This window comes from Chlorocebus sabaeus, chromosome 11 (assembly GCF_047675955.1).
Source record: "Chlorocebus sabaeus isolate Y175 chromosome 11, mChlSab1.0.hap1, whole genome shotgun sequence".
Lineage (NCBI taxonomy): Eukaryota > Metazoa > Chordata > Mammalia > Primates > Cercopithecidae > Chlorocebus > Chlorocebus sabaeus.
Genome location: NC_132914.1, coordinates 27,817,780 through 27,833,009, shown reverse-complemented (window position 1 = coordinate 27,833,009; position 15,230 = coordinate 27,817,780). Strand labels below are relative to the sequence as shown.

The window sequence follows — 15,230 nt, the reverse complement described above, 5'->3', positions numbered from 1 at the left end:
TGATATTCTGTATGACATAATTTATTTAGGAAATGCAAATAGCCCAAATCCCCTTCACTTTTGTTTTCTAGTTGTTTTTTTCTGCAAATAGGAACTTTGACTACTATACTACTATTATTACTCACATTATATTACTTTTTTTTTTTTTTTTTTTTTTTTGAGACAGAGTCTCAGTCTGTTGCCCAGGCTAGAGTACCGCAATCATGGCTCACTGCAGCCTCAACCTCCTGGGCTCAAGTAATCCTCCTACATCAGCCTCCTGAGTAGCTGGGAGGATTGCTTGAGACCAGGAGTTCAGGACCAGCCTGGGCAATGCAGCAAGACTTTTTAAAAATTAATTAATTACTTTTTAAAAGATGCTTCTCTAATATAAAAACACAAACCCCCATTGTATTTTTAGTAGCGACAGGGTTTCGCCATGTTGCCCAGGCTGGTTTCAAATTTCTGAGTTCAAACAATCTGCCTGCCTTGGCCTCCAAAAATGCTGGGATTATAGGTGTGAGCCACCAGGCCCAGCATATTACATATTTTTAACCAAAGTTTCACTTAAATTCTATATTCTACATACATGTTCCACCCAAGAATTCTTATTGATACCTATAAAATCAAATATCAAGCTTATTTTATTCACCATCATTCTGTCTACTGATATATGGACATAACTCTCAACCAACCCATTTATTTATTCGTGAGATAACTTATATGCAGTAAGGTGCATAAATCTTACATATCCAGCTTAATTAATTTTTACATAAGCATCAACTAAAGATACAGATATTTCCAGCATTCCACAAAGCTTCCTCATCCCATTCCATCAATATGTCACTAAAAATGATGACAGTCTGAACTTTACCACAGAGTAGTTCTGCTTGCTTTTGAACTACACACAAATGAAATCATACAATATATTATTTTTATGTCTGTCTTCTTTTAATATTTTGTATGAGATTCATCTATGTTGTTGAATGTGGTTTGTTCATTCTTATTTCTGTATCATTATTATAGCATTATCATTCATTCATAATTTATTTGTTCATTCCACTCATGATGAACATTTGAATTTTTATCAGGTTAGGGCCATTACTGTAATTGCTACGAACACATTCATCTATGTCTTTTGGTGGATATAAGCACTCACTTCTGCAGTGTTCATACTCAAGAGTGGAACTGCTGGTTCAATGAGTGTGCATACGTTTGACTTTGTAGATACTGCCAGAATTTTTTCCAAAGTGGTGTACAAATTTGCATGAGCAATCTATGAGAGTTCCATTTGCTCCGCATCCTCACCAAAACTTGCTGTTGACATTCTGATGGAGGTATAGTGTTATTTCATTATGGCTTATATTTGGTTTCTTGATACCTAAGCATGAAGCATGATGAACACCTTTTACACTTAGTGGCCATATGGATATTCTCTTTCTTTCAGGTACACATTTCCACTCATTTAAGAATATTGAGTTGTCTGTCTTTTTATCATTAATTAGTAGGAGATTGTTAAAGGAGGAGCCTTGGAAATTTTCACAGAAAATGTGTATTATGAAAAAAAAACTATGCATGGACTTATTTGTTTTTGCACCAAAATAAACTCATACTAACTTAATATAACATATCTGAATAGGATCTAGTTTGAAGTCCTAAGAAGGATAAGACATCAATTTGAAAAGAGCCCTTATCAGAGCAACATGAATTCAGCTAAAATTGAAGCAATAACAAGACATCAAATTTATGGTGAAGCTTAAGTGGAAGAATAGTGAAATTATTGATGTTTTACAAAAAGTTTATAGGTACAATGCTTCAAAGACATTAGCAGTTTACAAACGGATAACTCATTTTAGGAGGAATGAGGTGATACTGAAGATGAAGCCTGCAACAACCCACCACTCACATCAATTTGCAAGGAAAAAATGTAATTTTCTTCGTGCCCTAATTGAAGAGGACTGACAATTAACAGCAGAAACAATAGCCAACACTATAGACATCTCAATTGGTTCAGCTTACACAATTCTGACTAAAAAATTAAAGTTGAACAAACTTTCCACTGGATGGGTGCCAGAACCATTGTGCCCCCAAGAGCAGAACTTTCCATGGAAATTTTAAACAAGTAGGATCAAGATCCTAAAGTATTTCTTCAAAGAATTGTAATAGGAGATGAAACATGGTTTACTAGTACAATCCTGAAGACAAAGCACAATCAAAGCAATAGCTACCAAGAGGTGAAAGTGGTCCAGTCAAAGTAAAAGTGAACTGGTCAAGAGCAAGGGAGGGCTGAGCACAGTGGCTCATACCTGTAATTCTAGCACTTTGGGAGACCAAGGCAGGAGGATCACTTCTCAGGAATTCCAGATAAGCCTGACAACATAGTAAGACCTTGTCTCTACAAAAAATTTAAAAATTAGCCAGGCAAGGTGGTGTGCGCCTATAGTCCCAGCTACTTGGGTGGCTGAGGTGGGAGGATCGCTTGAGCCCAGGAGTCCCCTTACATGGTCTATGTATGAGTTTTTTATTGGATACATGTATTAAAGATATTTTCTCTCAAGGCCAGGCACAGTGGTTCACACCTGTAATCCCAGCAGTTTGGGAAGCTGAGACAGACAGATCACTTGAGGCCAGCCTGGGGTGACAGAGCAAAGCCCTGTCTCAAAAAAAAAACAACAACAAAAAAAAAACAAGAGCAAAGATGATGGCAATATTTTTGGGAGATGCTCGAGGCACTTTGTTTATTGACTTTCTGAAGGACCAAAGAATGACAATATTGTCAGGCATGGTGGCTCAACGCCTGTAATCCCAGCTACTTGAGAGGCTGAGGCATGATATTTGCTTCAACCTAAGAGGCAGAGGTTGCAGTGAGACGAGATCACACCACTGCACACCAGCCTGGGTGACAGAGTGAGACTCTGTCTCAAAAAAAAAAAAAGACAATATTATGACAATGCTTATTGTGAGAATTTTGAGAAAGTTAGCCAGTTAGCAGAAAAATGCCTGGAAAACTTCACCAGAGAGTTCTTCTCCACCATGACAATGCTCCTGCTCATTCCTCTCATCAGTCAAGGGCCATTTGTGAGCATTTTGATGAGAACTCATTAGACGTCTACCTTACAATCCTGATTTAGTTCCTCCTTACTTCTTTTTGCCTCAAAATATCTTTAAAGGGCACCAATTTTTCTTTAGTTGATAATGTAAAAAAGACTTCATTGACATGGTTAAATTCCTAGGACCCTCAGTTCTTTAGGGGTGGACTAAATGGCTGGTATCTTCACTTACAAAAGTGTCTCGAGCCTGATGAAATATGTTGAGAAATAAAATTTATGTTTTATCTTTTAATTTCACTTTTCATGAAGTTTTGGAGTCCCCTTGCATAGCCTACGTATGAGTTTTTTATTGGATACATGTATTAAAGACATTTCCTCTCAAGGCCAGACACAGTGACTCACACCTGTAATCCCAGCAGTTTGGGAAGGTGAGGTAGGCAGATTACTTGAGGCCAGGAGTTCGAGACCAGCCTGGCCAACATGGCAAAACCACATCTCAAATGAAAATGCAAAAATTAGCGGGTGTGGTGGTGCGACTGCAATCCCAGCTATTCAGGAGGCTGAGGCACAAGAACTGCTTGAACCCAGGAGGCAGAGGTTGCAGTGGGTTGAGACTGCCACTGCACTCTAGCCTGGGCAACAGAGCAAGACTCCGTCTCAAAAAAATATGTTTATGTCTATATCTATCTTCTGTCAGTCCATTGCTTTTCTACTCGATTAATTCTGTCTTTTGATAAATAGAAGTTCTTAATTATTTTTTCTTTGAGACAGGGTCTCACTCTGTCACCCAGGTTGAAGTGCAGTGGCCCATTCATGGCTCACTGTAACCTCAACCTCCTGGGCTCAAGCTAATCTCCCACCTCAGCCTCCTGAATAGCTGGGACTACAGGCATGTGCCACCACACCTGGCTAATTTTAAAAAAATATTTTGTACAGCTGGAGTCTTGCCATGTTGCCCAGGCTAGGTCTTGACCTCCTGGACTCAAGCTATCTGCCCACCTTGGCCTCCCAAAGCGTCGGGATTTCAGGTGTGAGCCAACACACCCAGCCTGAAGTTCTTCATTTTACTGAAGTATAATTTATCAGTCTTTTCTGTTACAGATAGTACATTTCTGTCCTGCTTATTATATTTTTCTCTACGTTAAGGTCATGAAGATATTTTCCTATATTTTCTTCCAGCGCTTCATTTGGACTGGTCTAAACCTACATCTAGGTCTTTGACCATCTCAAATTAATTTTTTATGGTATACAGTAGGAATGAGGGTTAATTTTTTTTCCACATTGATATCCAGTGGACCTGGCACCATTTATCGAAAAGACCACCCTTCCCCCTGATGAATTGTAGTGGTGTCTTTCTTACAAATCATGTGACTGTTTTCATGCAGATCTGTCCCAGGATCAGCATTCTGTCCCACTGATCTGTGTGTCTATTCTTGAACCAATATTACACAGTCTTAGTTATTAGAGTTTCAAAGTCAATCTTGTTATTTCTTGGCCCTTTGCATTTCAATGTATATATTTTCAAGGAGAATCTTCAGTCTAATTAAATGTAATTATCAAAATGCTTGGGTTTAAGTGTACCATCTTTCTACTCTTTGTTTGTCCCATCTGTTTTTTATTCCTTTATTTCACCCTTCGTGCCTTGTTTTGTATCAAACCATTGTTATTTCGTTTTTCTCCTCTATCAGCTCTTAGAACTACAGGTGTGTGCCACAGTGCCCGGCTTTATGTTTTTTTCTCTTTTTTTCAGGTAGAATCTTGCTCTGTCACCTAGGCTGGGATGCAGCGGCATGATCTTGGTTCACTGCAACCTCTGCCTGCCAGGTTTAAATGATTCTCATGCCTCAGCCTCCCAAGCAGCTGGGATTATAGGTATGTACCACTATGACCTGCTAATTTTCATATTTTTAGTAGAGATGGGGTTTCACCATGTTGGCCAGGCTGGTCTGGAACTCCTTGCATCTGCTCACCTTGGCCTCCCAAAAGGCTAGGATTACAGGTGTGAGCCACGGCGCCTGGCCTGCACCTGGCTTTCTATTAGCATTTTCAACAACTTTATTGAAATATAATTCATATATCATGTAATTCACCCATTTACAGTATATAATTCAATGGCTTTTAGTCTATTCAAAAAGTTGTGCATCCATCGCCTCAATTGCTTTCACATCTTCATTGCCACAAAAAGAAATCCTGCAGCCCTTAGCTATCATCTTCAATTCCCCCATATCCCCCAGCCCTTGGTAACCACTAAACTAATTTTCTAACTCTATAGGGTTGCCTATTCTGGATATTTTGTATAAACATTTAGAAAACTGTACACAATGGGTATTGGTGTGATATTATCTAAGTGTGTGTGTATATATAAGACAGGAAAAAGGAAAAAAGATAAACTTCTCAATAACACATGGAATGAGGAAAGAATGGGAAGAGAGAAAAAGTGGGGATAAATTTTTATATTTTCATGGGCGTGGACAATCATGGGCACTTAAAGATCAGATTTATGTTTATAAGAAAAGAACAACTCTATTAAAAAGTGGGTGAAGGACATGAGCAGACACTTCAAAAGAAGACATATGTGCAGCCAACAAGCATATGGAAAAAAGCTCAACATCACTAATCAATAGAAAAATGCAAATCAAACACACAATGAGATACCATCTCACACCAGTCTGAATGGCTCTTACTAAAAAGTCAAAAAATAACAGGTTCTGATGAGGTTGCAGAGAAAAAGGAGCACTTATACGCTGTTGGTAGGAGTGTACATTAGTTCAACCATTGTGGAAAGCAGTGCGGTGATTCCTCAAAAAACCAAAAAACAAAACTATCATTTGACCCAGTAATCCCATTACTGGGTATATACCCAGAGAACAAATCGTCCTATCATAAAGACATATGCATGCATACATTCACTGCAGCACTATTAATAACAGCAAAGACATGAAATCAACCAAAATGCCCATCAGTGGTAGACTGGACAAAGAAAATGTGGTACATGTACACCATGGAATACTATGCAGCCATTAAAAAGAACAAGATCATGTCCTTTGTAGGAATGTGAATGGAGCTGCAGGTCATTATCCTTAGCAAACTAAGACAGGAACAAAAAGCCAAATACCACATGTTCTCACTTATATGTGGGAACTAAATGATGTGAACACATGGACACACAGAGGGGAACGATAGATACTAGGGCCTGCAGGAGGTTGAAGGGTGGAGGGTGGGAGGAGGGAGAGGATCAGAAAAAATAACTAATGGGTATGAGGTTTAATACCTGGGTGACAAAATAATCTGTACAACAGACTCCCATGACACAAGTTTACCCATGTAACAAACCCGTACATGTACCCCGTACTTAAAAGTTAAAAAAGAAGAAATCAGATTTATAAATTAGGATGCTGAATTCCAGGTTCTTCGTGAAGTTTCTTAAAAGAAACTAACATTGCACAGATGTGCCAACAATCCTAAGTATAAAAGTTTTGGTTCTCAAATATCTGCTGGAGAAAGACTGGTACACATTTTGGCACTGTAATAAGAATCAACAAGCTGAAACCAGTTTTTTCCTTCAAAATACTTCATAGGAAACGTGCACCTAAGCCACTCCTATCCTTTTTTCTAGAAGGTAAATAAAGATGACTGACGCAATTGGTGATTAAAAGCCTGTATTGTTCTTAAATGGACAAAAAGGGTCTTGTAAGGATTTTTAGTTTCATTATTTATAATTATTTTTTCTTTTTATTTCAAGAAAGTGCCAAGCTTGTTCCTACCTTAGAGTCTTTGCACTTGCTGTTCCCACTGAATGAGTCCTGGTTCTTTGCTCAGTGGTTTCCTCTAATGATCAAAGTATTGAGGGCCAGATGCAGTGGCTCATGCCTGTAATCCCAGCACTTTGAGAGGCTGAGGTGTGCTGATTACTTGAGGTCAGGAATTTGAGAACAGACTGGTCAACATGGCGAAACCCTGTCTCTACAAAAAATACAAAAGTTACCTGGGCATGGTGGCACATGACTGTAATCCGAGCTGAGGCATGAGAATAGCTTGAACCCAGGAGGCAGAGGATGCAGTGAGCCAAGATCGTGCCTCTGCACTCCAGCCTGGGCAACAGAGTGAGATTGTCTCAAAAAAAAAAAAAGAAAAAGAAATACTGAGTTCATACGCCACCTCCAAAGATAAGCCTTTCCATTTAACTATATCTAAGTCTTCCCCACTTCTCACCATCTCTTCCCATCTCCTATATCCAATCATCCTGTTTTATTGTCTTCTTAGCTGTTATTTACACTATCTGAAATTGTCTTTTTTATGTATTTATTGATGGAATAAATGTTCTTCTCCTCCCTCTACAATGTCATTTCTATAAGAACAGGAACCTTGTCTGATGTATCTATTGCTGTATCCCAGTAGTGCCTGCATACAATAGGGGCTGCAATAAATATTTGCTGGATAAATTAATATATGAAAGAACTTTCCTAGTATCCTCAGTTTTTCAGGCCACTGTGCTGAACTCTCTACAATATTGTCTCTGCCTTATTATCACATTAAGGTAACAAAACAACATATAGTCAACAGAAAATTAAATAAACTCAATAATTAAATAACATACGCTTTATTCAAGGAGAGTCAAAGTTCAATATCATACACTTTTTTTTTTTTTTTTTGATACAGAGTCTTGTTCTGTCACCCAGGCTGGAGTGCAGTGGCGGGATCTTGGCTCACTGCAACCTCCGCCTCACGGGTTCAAGCAATTCTCCTATCTCAGCCTCCTGAGTAGCTGGGACTACAGGCATGCACCACCACTACTGGCTAATTTTTGTATTTTTAGTGGAGACAGTGTTTTGCCATGTTGGCCAGGCTGGTCTGAAACTCCTGACCTCAGGTGATCCACCCACCTCAGCCTCCCAAAGTGCTGGGATTACAGGCATGAGCCATTGCACCTAGTCTCATACACTTATTAATTCTACAAATCTTCTTAATTCGGTGAAGTCTAAGACCATGTAAGAGAATGAGCTTTTATGATGTTTCTGATTCCTACACTTACAAGACATAAATAAAATTTGTAGATTTAGAATGACATATTGGGAAGTGCCTTGTTTGGAATCACAGGAACTGCCACACACAGGTTCTGGGTCAATGGACAATTAATTTCTGAGCCTCAGTTTACTCTCGGGAATAAACTCAATTTACCCTTAGGGATACTGTCTTAGTCTGATTTGTGCTGCTATAACAGAATACTAGAGACTGGGTAATTTTAAGTGAATAGAAATTTATGTCTGCAGGCGGGGAAGTTCAAGATCAAGGTACCAGCATCTGATGAGGGTCTTCTTGTTATGACGTCCCATAGCAGAAGGTGGAAAAGCAAGAGAGCTTGAGAGACAGAGAGAAACAAATGGGGCACCAAACTTATCCTTTTAGGAGGAACCCCGTCCTGTAATAATGAACCCACTCCCACAATAATGTCATTAATACATTTATGAGAACTCTCATGGCCTAATCACCTCTTAAAAGTTCCACCTCTTAGTACTGTTACAATGGCAATTAAATTTCAACATGACTTTTGGAGTGGACATTCAAACCATAGCAGATACCTACCCCACAATAACTACAGGGATGTTGTGAGGCTTAAGAAATAAAGCAAACCAGCCTGGCATGGTGACTCACACCTGCAATCCCTGCACTTTGCGAGGCCAAGGCAGACAGATCACTTGAGCTCAGGAGTTCATGAGCAGCCTGGGCAACATGGTGAAACCCTGTTTACAAAAAGTATTCAAAATTAGCAGGCTGGGCGTGGTGGTTCACGCCTATAATCCCAGCACTTTGGGAGGCAAAGGTGGGCAGATCATGAGATCAAGAGATCGAGACCATCCTGGACAACATGGTGAAACCCCATCATCTCTACTAAAAACACAAAAATTTTTGTATTTGTGGTGGCACACGCCTGTAGTCCCAGCTACTTGGGAGGCTGAGGCAGGAGAATCACTTGAACCCAGGAGGTGGAGGTGGCAGTGAGCTGAGATCATGCCACTGCACTGCAGCCTGGTGACAGAGCAAGACTCTGTCTCAAAAAAAAAAAAAAAAAAAAAAAATTAGCTGGCCATGGTGGTGTTCTGTGGTCCCTGCTACTCGGGAGGCTGAGGCAGGAGAATCACTTGAGTGCCACTGCACTCCAGCCTGGGCAATGGGAGTGAAACTCTGTCTAAATAAATAAATAATAAAGCAAACCAATTATAAACAACATTTACTGGTCATTTAGTACCAGGATCATGATCCTATGTGGGTTATATTAATAATACATGTAAAGGATTTAATAAGTATTTAGCAGTATGTTATTGTTATTTGTATATATGGTAACTGAGATACGGAGTGATGATGGGACTTAACCATGGTCACATGACGTATAAGTGGTGGTATAGCCAAGGTTCAAACCCAGAGCCTGTGCTCTCACTCATTGTTCTTTACATTTTCCATATAGTAAAGAGTTTTTCAAGGATGATTTGTCAAGAATGCTTTGACCAAGAAGGTCTTGCAGCAATAATCAGGAGTTCACTTGGTAAGATTCTGCCTTTCCTAAACTCAACTCATGGCTACTAAACCTAAAGCCAATGCTACTGGTATTCTCGATAGCTGCATCTGATTCCCAGCAAAGTCATGAGACTAAAATGCAATGCTGAGTCATCCTATATGTCCCAGGTTCTGCACAGTGTGCTTTACTTGGCAACAATTCCCTTGCTTTGCTTTAGCCAAACTGGGGGGGGGGCGGAAAAAAGCTGACATTGCACTTAAATCTCAAGTCTGAAAAAGCCTTTCTGAATTCCTATGGATCAACTGTTGTTAAAATAAGTACAAATCAAGAGAATTAAGTTTAATCCATCTAATAAATAAAGAGAGCCTTAGCCAGGGCTAGGGGTATATCTGTTCCAGCAGTGTTCTAAGGAAGAATACATAATTACTGTACTCTTTGATTACTTGCTGATGCATTTAGAATAAGCCAGTGTCTGAGACAGCATCCTATGTGAGGATGGAACTTAACTGTCTTCTAAAATTACAATGCATATTTAATCTCTTATTGGATTTTTTTTCTTTGGAAGGGACTTGTTCTCAATAATTTCTTCATTGTGCTGAGAACAATAATTTTAAGATTATGGATATGACCATGGTATCTAGGAGTTTTATTACGTTTTTGGCTCTGGCAGAAGAAAATTGTAATTTAAGAAAAATTCTCCAACTTTTGCCAATTTGGGGACTGAAAAATATAAATATAATTAATGTAAAAAGTCTGGATAATACTTTTTAAAATGAACCTCTTTACTCTCAGAAGAGTTATGTGATTTATGAGGGTCATCTATATTATAAGAATTCTGCTTTTTTTTTTGTTTTTTGGTTTTTTTTTGTAAGTAGAGATGGGCATTTCACCATCCAGGGTGGTCTCGAACTCCTGGCCTCAAGTGATCTGCCTGCCTCGGCCTCCCAAAGTGCTGGGATTGCAGGCATGAGCTGCTGCGCCCTCCTAAGAAATGTTTTAAAATATGCTTTGTTTTTATAAAATTTGGGTTGGTATTGATGGATTTCATTAAGCAATATTTCAAAAATAACAATTGCTAATATTATCACTGGTCTCATCATAAATATATCAGAAAAGTCTCTAAATATTGGGAAGCTGTCAAGCTCATAGGGAGGATACAAGTTTTCCAAAATTCCAATTTTCACTTGAAAACTCAAATTTTTTTCACTAGCAAACAATACTGTTCAGTTGTGTTCCTAGAAGTGACGGGAATACTTGCTTCATTTTATGAGATAAAATGATATGATGGTCTAGTTATAAGTTTAGTTTACTTCAATATTTGGTGTTAATGGCCCTCAAAGCTAAAAACAATCCTGCAGAGAGGTATGGATTCAAAGGGAAGGGTTAGCTTCACTTACTAAATCAGGGTATTAATTTTTCAGTTCATTCACCAATTAAAAAGATATGTTAATTACCCTGATCTAATCACTATCCAGTATCTGTATTGAAACATCACTATATACCCCATGAATATGTACAATTATTATTTTTCCAGTTATAAAAACAAAACAAAAAAGAAAGAGGAGCAAAAAAGGGAAATTTTTGTTTAAGTAATAAATTTATACCTTCTCTGATGTCAATAAATTACTCTTGGAGGCAATAAAAGGTTTTGCATTTTCACATTTTAAACAAATAGGTTCAAAACTAACTTTGAAAATAGTTAAAACTAGAGCAGATAAATTTGTTTTAGCAACATTTTAAATCTTCAGATAGGAGAGTTTTATAGATGGACATACATCATTTTTGACAATAAACTCTTACAACTATGGAAATACTTCCAATTATCTTGTGTCAAAATGCATTTTGTTTTGGAGTTTTTTTCAAAATGTGGATATATATTTTCTCACTTATTGTAAAGTGTTCCCTTTTCCTGAAAGTGAAACATTAAACATGTTTTGGTATATACATTTGTTTTATTTTGTTTCTCATTTTTATTTCCATACAACCACTATGAAACATTTTACAGTGTTTTAAAAAAAATTAAATACTATTACACCTATTATATGATCCAACCATTCTACTCCTGGGTATTTACCTAAGAGATATTAAAGCTTAAGTCCATACAAATACTTGTATGTAAATGTTCATAGCCACTTTATTTGTGTTGGGCAAAAATTAGAAACAACCCAAATGTCCTTCAACAAGTAAACTGATAATGGTTTAGCCATACTGTGAAATATGTCACAGTAACAAATATCTAAGTAACAAAAAGATATGACCTATTGATACAAATAAAGTACATATTGTAGATTCCATTTATATAAAACTCTAGAAAATGCAAACTAATCTACAATGACAGAAGGAAGATTAGTGGTTGTCTGGGGTAGGGAAGCAGGAGCAAGGAGGGGAGAGAAGATAGCATTTCATAGGGGTATGAGAAAACTTTATATATTTACCATAAATATCATCAAGATGATCAATACATTTGTCATCTTGATTGTGTTGGTTTCACTGGTATATACATATGTCAAACTCATCAAATTGTACAGTTTAAATAGGTACAGTTCATTGTATGTCAATTATACCTCAATTTAAAAATGAAATGAAAAAACTACAGTGAGTTACCACTACACACCCACTAGAATGGCTAAAGTTAAAAGATTTTGCCCAGTGCTAGTGAAGGTGTGGGGCAGCTGGAACTCTCATACACTGCTGGTGAGAACGCAAAAAGGGTACAATGACTTTGGAAAATAGATTGGCACTTTCTTGAAAACTTAAAATACATTTGCCAAATATCCCAGCCATTCCACTCCTACATATTTATTCCAGAAATATGGGAACATGTCCACACAAAGACTTGTATATGAATATTCATAGCAGCTTTATTCATAATAGCCCAAACCTGGAAATAGCCCAAATGTCCATCAACAGGTCAATGGATAAACACATTTGATAGATCTATTAAATGGGATACACTATTCAACAATGAAAAGATTGATTCACCAACAAGATATATAAATCTCAAAATCAATATGCTTAATGAAAGTAGCCAGACCAAAAAAAAAAGAATACATGCTGTATGATTCCATTTATATAAAATTCTAGAAAATGCAAACTAACCTATCAGAAAGCAAATCAGGAGTTACTTGGGGCTGGGGGTTGAAGGAAGGATAAAATTAAAAGGAGCAGGAGGAAACTTTTGGGGTTGATGAAATTTTTGTTGTCTTGATTTTGATAATGGTTTCATAGATATAAGTCGAAACTTACCAAATGCAGAAGGTTAAGGTTGCAGTGAGCTATGATTGTGCCATTGCACTCCAGCCTGTGTGGCAGAGCAAGATCCTGTCTCAAAAACAAAAACAAACAAAAATTTAGCAAATTGTGCACTACACACACATACATACAAACGCATATGTAGTTTATTGTCATCAATTATACTTCAATAAATCTGTAAACAAACAAAAAACTGGAATATGATGGTTGCTAAATGCTATCAATGAATACTTCGGGGGAAAAATGAAAGACTAAGGGTATTAATCATCGATTGAAGGCAAAGTGTGAAAGCTAGAAGGCCTCTTTGGCAGCAGATGCTCATCTCCTGTAGTCTGGAGGTAGAAAAAACTGAGGGTCAGATTCAGCCTTTAATTCCAAGAGTAGTGAACAAGTTCTAAAATATGTGATTCTCAACTCAGGCAAGTTGGCTTCATCAAGGTCAGCGAGGGTATTGATGAGAAGTGTAGAGGACTACGTGCTCCCAAACCAGACGTTCCCGGTAAGTCCTGCTCTTGCAAACGAAGCAGGGCGTTCCTTCCCTGTAAACAGGGAGGACAAAGGAGCCAGCTGCAAACAGCAGACCCTGGGGGCTTGTTTATGTGTAAACATCTTGAAAATCCAGAAAGTCAGGGAAAGGTCAGAAAAACAACAATGTGTCTTGTGACTTGGCAACATTCCACAAACGACTGTATAAAATAAAGCAGAGCATGCCATTTGAGGCGGCCGCCATGTTTGTCTTGTCTTGTGTTGTCTTGTGTGTTCATTCCTTTGTTTAGGAAACACGTGGACCCCAACAAGAAGGACTGTGATCTTAAAACTTGGAGTGGGTGCTCTTGGTTAATATACTGAAAATCTTGAATCGCAATTCCCCTGATTCCTCTGGGCTGGCACAAGCAGCCTTCTCTTCTCCCTCTCTTAAAGGTTCTACCCATTTCCTGGAAGATGATGCCAAGTCCTCTGCTTTGCAAGATAGATGCCACCCCCCACCCACCCACCTCTGCCACCTGATATACTTTGGATGTGTGTCCCCACCCAAATCTCATATAAAAAATCCCCAGCATTGGAGGTAGGCCATGATCAGAGGTGACTGGATCATGGTGGCAGATTTCTCATGAATGGCTTAGCACCATCGTCTTGGTACTGTCATCACAATAGTGAGTTATTGTGAGATCTGGTCATTTAAAAGCACCTCCCCCTCATTCTCTTGCTCCTGCTCTGGCCATGTGATATGCCTGCTCCCCCTGCACCTTCTGCCATGGTTTTAAGTTTCCTGAAGCCTCCCCAGAAGCCAAGCACTCGTTAGCATTGTGCTTCCTGTACAGCCTGCAGAAACGTGAGCCAATTAAACCTCTTTTCTTTATTAATTACCTAATCGCAGGTATTTCTTTATGGCAATGTGAGAACAGAGTAATGCAACTCCCACCTCATATTCTGGCTACCCAATAATAAATTAGGATCAATCATGATATAACACAGCATGGGGGTGCTGGGCCTGTTATGGAGGAAAAGGTGCTGCAGGTCCTAGTTAGGATATACTGGCAGGAGCTGAGAAAATACACATGAGACTGGAACATGAAAATGCAGTCAAGGAGAATAATGTTGGATAAGGGAGAGTATATCGACATAGTGATGGATCATTCTGTCATATTACATTCAACATCTTGGGTAACAACTGGTTCATAAAATTTCTACAAATGTAACAATCTTGTGAGAGTTGATGAGAACAAATCCATCTTGTGAGAGCTGGTTCTAGATACCACTGGCTAAGCTGATGGTTGATGTTGGTACCAAACTACGCTACCTGATGGCAATGAGAATAACAGGATCCCCAAACAAAAGGTGCCTGGTGGCAAACCTAAATCATCAGAACCAAAATAGGCTTAATTACTCTAATAATAGCAAAGTCTGAGTAGCAAGTAATGGAGTTTCTGACCCTCGGAGAGCTATGAAGATTAAGAGAACATGAGTCCCTAAGAGCAAGAGAGATGGGCAGCATTGCAATCAATGGAATCAATTAAATGGGATGCTATTCAAAAATAAAGACTGATGCACTAACAATATGTGTAAATCTCAAAATCATTGTACTTAATGAAAGAAGCCAGACAAGAAAGAGTATGCCATATGATATACAACAGATGACTAAAATCCTGAGAGCACTTCCCAACAAAAAGTCATGATCTCTTCCCTGTTTCAGAACTTGAGACCCTTTCAGATTCGGAACCCAATGACTGAAAAACAATGAGGATCTTGCATGAGAAAAACCCTATAACACAAGTGTTTACAATGATTCTCTCATACCTATCCCAAAGAGACTTGTGGCCATTTACTCAGGTTACTGTATACAAGGGAAAGAGACAAGCCAAGGCATTTTGAGGAGTGTTGGTGGCAGAGTCTGTTTTGACATTAATGCCTAAGAATTAATGCATAATTAATTC

The 15,230-nt window shown here is 38.4% G+C and overlaps 1 protein-coding gene across 1 annotated transcript in view; it reads right to left on the bottom strand.

The window, feature by feature from the left end:
* The window catches only part of LOC103218789 (liprin-beta-1-like), a 144,975-nt gene extending 131,254 nt beyond the window's left edge, over positions 1 to 13,721 (bottom strand). Inside the window, exon 1 of the mRNA XM_073020574.1 lies at positions 12,790 to 13,721. The gene's annotated coding sequence lies outside the window, so the exon portion shown is untranslated. The remainder of the gene's footprint in view (positions 1 to 12,789) is intronic.
* Positions 13,722 to 15,230: the final 1,509 nt, after the last annotated feature.